This window comes from Rhinolophus sinicus, chromosome 6 (genome assembly GCF_057876585.1).
Source record: "Rhinolophus sinicus isolate RSI-liver-muscle chromosome 6, RSI-T2T, whole genome shotgun sequence".
NCBI classification, from domain to species: domain Eukaryota; kingdom Metazoa; phylum Chordata; class Mammalia; order Chiroptera; family Rhinolophidae; genus Rhinolophus; species Rhinolophus sinicus.
In genome coordinates, this window is record NC_142506.1 from 42,214,406 (window position 1) to 42,222,565 (window position 8,160).

Sequence of the window (8,160 nt, forward strand, 5' to 3'; positions counted from 1 at the left end):
GGTGACAATTAAGTTTTCACAGCCCATGGTGGGAGTCTGGAGGCCAGAGAAGACTTGGAGGCACCCGCGACCTGCTCTGCAAACCTGAAAAAGACTATGAAGAGGTAGGGGGAGAGCTAATGTATGAAGTGACTTCGTTAGAGGAAAATGTGATTTAATATTTAGTGTTTCCCTGGGGAATAGCTTGTTGGCAGTGAGGTCTGGGTGATTGCTTACTGGTCAGGTGAGCTCACATTTGAACCTGGTAGTGCTACATACTTGGGCAAGCCATTTCACCTCCAACCTCAAATCTCCTCATCTGTAAAATGAGTATATTGGTTTGCTGGGACTGTTATAGGAAAACACTGTAGGTGGGGGCTTATCAACAGAAATGTGTCTTCTCACAGCTCTGGGGGCTGGGAATCTGAGATCCAGGTGTCCCAGGGCTGGTCCCTCCTGAGGCCTCTCCTTGGTATGTTGATGGGTGTCTTCTCTCTGTGTACTCACATGGTCGTCCTTTGTGCTTGTCTGTGTCCTGATCTCCTCTTCTTGTAAGGACCCAGTCATGTGGGATTAGCACCCACTCTAACGAGTTTATTTTAACTTAGTTACCTCTTTAAGGACTCTATCTTCAAATACTGTCACATTCTGAGGTCCCAGGGGTTAGGGCTGTAGTGCATGAATTTTGGGAGACACAGTTTAGCCCGAATAATGTGGATAATGCTACTTGTAGACAGTATTGCATTACGCTTATATATTAAGTATGTGTTATATATACATGATAATATATCATCTATTGAGAATTGTATCTAATAATCCAGGTTCTGTTTTTAAATGTTCATTTGTGTACACAAAAACAAAAGTTCTGCTTAAGTGCCCATAGTCTAATTCTTATGATTACAATGTAAGACCAATATAGATGTTTACAGGAGGGTACTGATGTCTACTAAGGTATGAAGATATTGTCACGTAACTTTCTTTGGGGTTACTTCAGGTATGCTTAACAGCAGTTAAGAGTCTTATCAAAGGAAACAACAACCAATGAGAATCAGGGAGAGAGTTACTGAGTTATGTAAAAATTAAGAGAAATCGTTTTAGGAGCTGTGATCCTGAGGGCACTGGAGCACAGCCTGGAGAGCCCCACACTGAGAACTCAGACCTCCCCCGGATGAGCACGTGCTTTTGCCATCTCGAAGCCACTCCTTCAGAAGACGGCGGCGCCGCCACGGCCTTCAGTCCAGTCTCCCCACCTAAAACCACGCAGCTCAGCTCCTTCCTGATTCCTGTCCACGTAAACAGGGAGATAATAAATGTTTTAATTTGTTGGGTGGCAGGCAATATATAACTACTAATCCTCCCAAACTGCCCCAACCCTTAATAGTGGATTCCACCTGTCCTTGAAACATATTTGCTTCATCCTAACATCTTCCCCTCATGTCTAGAAGCAAATTTCTTACTCTGCCTGTTCCAAAGCTCTCTTTCCTCTGAGCCCATCCAGTCGAATCCAGTGGATGGATAAGTGAGGGAACTCAGGGGTCCTCTCTTCCACTCACTTCCCCAGATCCTCATGATGATTCGTAACATAAGTGTCCCCAAGGAAATGGTCTCCTAGAACCTATTTTTTCGTACCAAATGAGCGTCATGTATGTCCTACATTATATTCAGATCTCACATTCCCCATTAGTCAAATGCACTATTTAGGGGTGTGGAATTACCCTGATCCTTTCCTTGAATCTTCTTCTGATCCTGGATAAACTTTTTAAACGACTGGCTGGATTCAAGGGTGTCATATTTGGGCCAAGAACACAGAACTGGGTTATACTGAGAAGGGACTAAGACAGTGCTCTCACCAACTGAGATGTCTGGTCACCAATCAAGTATTGGCTCTGTTAAGATCATTTCATGAAAGTGGATTCTCAACATTTCCTGCAGCAAGGCGCATGAGCGCATGCCTCCAGCGCTTCTGTAAGAGGAGCTCACCCTGACAGTAGTTTTTCTCAATACTGACAGGGTGGTAAGTGGAAGACACGTCCTTCTCCCGTGCTACCTCCCGCCCCAACCACAGTAGGACTAAATACACTCTAGGGGGTGAGCAGTTCACAGGTGACTTGGATATTCTCCAGACATCTGAGAATCTGTACACTAACATGACACTAACGTGACACTAACGTGACACTAACATGACACTGGGGCCTAGAAGCAGAGGGAGGACATTTCAGTTCTGGGGATCCTGCTGCTTCTGAAGAGTCTGTGTTCTGAGACTTCCTGGCTCTGTCCCTGGAAAGTGCTCTGTACTTCTTGGCACCGAGCTGATTGATACACAGTGTTATCAGAGAAACACATGGAGCAATTCCAGGCACCCTTTCAAATAGATACATCAACAAGGTATTTTTAGATGGTTTTAAAGATTTGAATTTTCTTTTTCTTCTAAAACTCTCCTGGGAAAAACAATGCTTTAGTTTCCGTGGCAAGAAAAGGCTAACTCCTGACTTCAGTTCCCTCCAGCTCCGTCATCCACACCAAGAGCGTGACCTCAGCACGGCCCTCCTGACGGACCATAGGCCATCCATTCCAGGATGCCTGTAGGAGTGACAATTGGTTCCAGACTCTCTAATCCCTGGATGAAAAAATAAAAATGGACTCATTTATTAAAAGGTGAAAATGAGGAGAGCTGGGACATCGGCCTGGAGAGACAGTGAAGCACCCACCCCCCCAATCCATCTCTCTTGGCGGCTCCTCATGAAAGATTTCAGACTGTGAGTGGGTGAGGAAAATTGATGGTTAAACTGAAAATATAAATTGTGTGTGTGTAATTATGACTGTTTTCTACTCATCTGGAATACGCATATGAAATAAATATACACAGCTATGTAGGCTTGTTTAATACATGCTTATTGAATGCCAGCTCTAGGTGCTGGCTTCAAGTGCTGGAGTTCAACCATGAACGAAATGAACATGGCCTTTTTTCTCAGGAAGCTTACGGACAGACAACATTAAACTACAAATTGTGTTACATGTGAGGAGAGGAAAGTAAATGTTGACTGTGAGCTTCCTGAGGGTAGTTCCTGGTTTTCTTACTTACAACTGCTTCCCCAGTACCTGGAATCATGCCTGGCACATAGTAGGAACTTAACATGTATAGAATGATTTGATAAATTTATGTATTCATCATGAGAAATTATAATAGAGCAACAACTTAAATCCACATGAAGTAAATGGAGTGCACAAAAACATTACAGAAAGAAAGTGGGTTTTTTTAAAAAAAGTTGTTGTGGGGGGAAACCTGTGGGGTCTCTGGTCCTGCTCCCCACATAAGAATGCAGGACATGGTGAGGCTAAAAAGGAACACCCACGGAGCCATAGATAGGGGAGTCATACTAGTATATTCTCGCTGGTGGCACTATATTCTCACTGGAGGCTGGATCCACACTGTCCGCAACCAGCCATCCTAACTGCAGTCCGCGCTTGCCAGCCAAGCCACCATCTTCTTGCTAGCCCCCATTTTTCTGCTAGCGCAGCCACAGCAGTTATATTAGTGGCCAGTGGCTCACTGGTTACAGCTGACGGCCATCCAATCACAGTTGATGTCCATTTACTACCTGAGCCAGCACCTTTCTATGTGAGGCCGAGAGCCTGGAAATTGCTTTCTGGGGCTCTGTCCCCACACTCCACCCCTACAGGCTCTCGCCTCACAATCTACGCGACAAGCGTCTTCCGCGAGGGGCCCTGTGTGAGGAGCCCAGAGGTGAATGCAATATCCTGGACACAGCCAGTCTCCCTGGGCACAGCCAGGGTTTCTCAGGGTACCACCAGTGCTTCTGGGCACGGCCAGACTTCCTGGGCTTCTTAGGGTACAACTAGTTTCCCCGGCACAGCCAGGGTTTCTCAGGGCACTGCCACTCTCTCTCTGGGCACAGCAAGACTTCCTGGACTCAGCCAGGGCTCTCAGGGTACTGCCACTCTCTCTGGGCCTCTCAGGGTACCGTGCTGGAACAACAGCAACTCACAGTCAAGGTGCTTACATGTTCTCAATGGTGGCCAGTCAAGACACAAAAGCAAATATCCCCCAGTTCCACTACATGGTGGTGTGTTCCCAAGCAAACAGTCAAGCGGTTCATTAAATTAGGGATGGAAGGCAATTCCCCATAGTCCAGTCATTCGCCAGGGCTGTCCTGGGGGTGAGGGACGACCTTGACCTCACCCTCATTTCCCATGGAGGACTCAGCAAGTTTTTCCTCCTGGGACAAGTCCCGCATCTGGGCTGCCTGAGCAGGAACTTCCCGGCCCACAGGGCCGCCACAAACTTTGCTTTCTCTGGCCTCTGCTGGTTGGGGAACCGTCCACATCTTTCCACCTCTCCACGGGGCTCCATCTCTCCAGCAGCTGCATGGCTTTTCCTGTGCTGGTGGGAGAACCGTCCACGTCCTCCCACCCCTCCACGGGGGTCCAGCTCCCCGGCAGCTGCTCCTCCTGGTCTTCCAGAGACTGAATGTTCATACACACAACCTGCTCCACCGTCCTTTGGAGAGCTTTGGCCGGCACCATATCCTGCCGACTACGCCATGTGTCATGGGGGGAGGCCTGTGGGGTCTCTCGTCCCACTCCCCACATAAGAACACAGGACATGGTGAGGCCAAAAAGGAACACCCACGGAGCCATAAGTAGGGGAGTCATAGTAGTATATTCTCGCTGGCGGCACTATACTCTCACTGGAGGCTGGATCCACACTGTCTGCAACCAGCCATCCTAACTGCAGTCCGCGCTTGCCAGCCAAGCCACCATCTTCTTGCTAGCCCCCATTTTTCTGCTAGCGCAGCCACAGCAGTTATATTAGTGGCCAATGGCTCACTGGTTACAGCTGATGGCCAACTAGCCACAGCTGATGGCCATCCAATCACAGTTGATGGCCATTTACTACCTGAGCCAGCACCTTTCTATGTGAGGCCGAGAGCCTGGAAACTGCTTTCTGGGGCTCTGTCCCCACAAAAGTCTACACTTTTAAATCTAAAAGTCACAAATTACAACAAGTAGAATCTGCAAGCTCTCTTAACACAAGGCTGCAGCATTGCAGGGGAAATATCAAAACAAGATCACAATACTTATCCAAGACAAACTTAGAATTGTTTGGGTGCTATCCCCTCAAAATCATCTGCTCAAAAATAAACCATTTGTGAAAAAATAAGGAATTGACATCCTAAACAGAAGCCTGAAAAATGAAGCCCATAATGAAATATTCAACCACCAAAATTCCCACAGCAAGGATGAACAGGTCATCAGGCAAAGCCCCGGTAAAATCTTCCAGGTTGAGAAAATCCCAACAGAGGGCCGGAGAAGTTTGCCAGATGTACTTTATGCAGCTATGCTCTGGCTTTATCACAGAAAAGAAGGTCTGTTATTTTAGGAAAGAAAACACCAACAGACATTCACCAAAAACAGAACGTTCTCTTTCCCTGAGGACATACAATGATTTCCTTTTGCGGTTGGAGGTTATGAGATCTCTGTTGAAGATTTGGGAAAAAACAAAAGAAAAAAAGGTGTTATTCCATTTCTATGATTCGCGAATCTCCACAAGTGAAACAGGTGATAGTGTTGATGGTTAGCTGTTACTGGTAAACCTGAGTCCTATGAAAGACAAAGGCTTCCTGCTGCTGCTCTGTGGAGCTACGAAATGTGAAGACCCGTTGCCAGACCAGACCTTCTTTCTCCTTCACAAGGAGCCCTCGTCCTCCAAATATGTTTCATTTGAATCTTAGAGCAATCCTGTAGTGTTTATAGGAGTAAAGGATAACCATCTTGCTCTACTTAAATTAGGGGACCAAACTGGTCGTTCAAGTAGAGAGAATATCATATTTAAGCACTCTTAAACTTAATGTGATGGAAAGCTATAGACGCTGGGTGGGTAGCCCAAATAGCTACCACTAAAGAAGGGATGAGAAATTTTAAAAACAGAAATAGATAACATTTAAAGGAAATAGAGACTGCTCAGCATACTGTGGAATATTTTCCTTTTTATGTATAAAAATACTTTTTGTATATAAAAAAGTCACAAATTACAATGGAGCTTGTCACGTAGGATGGCTGACGGGGTCTCTGCTCCCGCTCCCCACATAAGAACGCAGGATGTGGCTAGGCCAAAAGGAACACCCACGGAGCCATAGGTAGGGGAGTCATACCACTATGGTCTCACTGGAGGCTGGGTTCGCGTGACGTGCAACCTGCTATGCTCTTTTCTGCCAACCAACGGACGACTCTCCTCGACTTCACACCCCAACACAGCCCTGGCAGTTATATCAGTGGCCAATGGCTCCAGGGTTACAGCTGATGGCACACTAGCCACAGCTGACAGCCATCTACTACCCAAGCCAGCACCTTTCCACGTGAGGCCAAGAACCTGGAAACTGCTCTCTGGGGCTCTGTCCCCACACTCCACCCCTACAGGGTCTCGCCTCACAATCTACGTGACAAGTGTCTCCCGCGAAGTTCCCTGTGCCATATTAGCCTACCGACACCTGACCACACAACACCCAAAAACTTGATGGATAAGCCAGGGCCTTGGACCTTTCCTTCATTCACCTCCCAGCTGCGTGACTTCAGGTGGCAGAGTAGAAAGGGAGCTGCTTGCTCTAAATCAGAAAGAGAATCTGATGTTAATAAAATATCATTGACATAATGAAACAAGGCCACATAGGATGGGTGATCCCACTGTGCCAAATCCTGGGCTACGAGCCTGTGGCAGATAATGGGGCTGTGCAATTATCCTTGCGGAAAGACTTGAAAAGTCCACTGCCGCCCATCCCAAGTAAAAGCAAACTGCTCCTGACACTCGGGTGAAATGTCAATGGAGAAAAAAGCATTGGCCAAGTCCACTACATAGTGTTATGTTCCCAGGCGGACAATCAGACGAGCCATCAAATCGTGAATTGAAGGCACTGCAGCTTGCAAGGGTGGTGTCACCTTATTTAACTCCCTATAGTCCACAGTCATTCGCCAGGTCCCATCTGGCTTCTTGACAGGCCATACTGGGGAGTTAAAGGGACTGTGCATTCGCCTCACAATATATGCCTTCTCCAATTCCAATATTGTACGACCAATCTCCTCCTGCCCTCCTGGCAGGCGGTACTGTCGCACTATAACCATGTGCCGGGGCTGTGGCAACACTTGAGGGTGGTGAGCATGCCTGCGTGTCACCGCTTTCACCACCCGGATCCGGAGATGGAACTCTCCTACCGACGTCTGTAAGCTGAGGCCATGTAGCACGTCTCCCCCATTCCAGAGTATATTCTAGGGTTAGAATATACTCTGGAATGGGGGAGACATAAACCTTGTAGGTACGAGGGGGAAAGCCTTCCTATACCCAGTGGAAAGGAAACGGCTTTCACAGTCACAGTCTTTCCCCCATAGCCATCAATGCAGATTGCTGGTCCAGGGAACAGTTCTGGGTTCCCATAAACAAGACTGCAGTCTGCACCAGTGTCAACTAGAGCCAAAACCCTCTGCACATTAGAAGGGGACCAATGTATGGACAGTTCCACGTGGGGGCCTCCAGTCCCTGCTCGTCCCCTCTGATCGGGAGCTACATTGTCTCCACTCGCTTCCTCCGCCTCTGCCTCAGAGTCTCCACTTTGGGGCCACTCTTCTAATAGGTGGACCCGAGCTTCCAGCACCTTCAACCGGGACACCTGGTCTGGCACCTGGGCCATTTCACGAAGTGCATTTTCCGTGTTGAGACTCAAGGCTGTGAGGACATCCAGCCCATGCGGCTGGCTGTAGCCTTCTCCTCCTCCAGCAACCACTCAGCCAGAGCCTGCCGGGCCCTCTCCATGCTGGCCAGAGAGACGTCCGTGTCCTCCCACCCCTCCTTGGGGGTCCAACTCCTGAGAACAGTGGCCACCGGGCACCACACCCTACGTGGGGATCACCTGTCCTCCTGCCCAGAGTCAGACTCCATTCCTACCTGGTCGGAATCTTGCTCGCCGTGCCAAGTGTCTGAGTGGGTGGAGGCCTCCTTGTAAGATGCCCACAACCCTCGGAGCCTAAGGCCACAGCAGATCACCAAAATGAAGGCAACACCGTCCATGGCCAAGAGGGTGGTGTGCCAGCTGGAGGCTTGAGTCTCCCAGGCAGACCGCGCCTCCCGTTCCCTGTGTCACTCCTCATGGGCCTCTCGAAGCTGAGCTCTAA

General features: G+C 48.4%; 1 pseudogene; it reads left to right on the plus strand.

Moving 5' to 3' along the window:
* Positions 1–5,204: 5,204 nt before the first annotated feature.
* Positions 5,205–5,843, plus strand: LOC148758169 (interleukin-33 pseudogene; annotated as a pseudogene).
* The last annotated feature ends 2,317 nt before the right edge of the window (positions 5,844–8,160 follow it).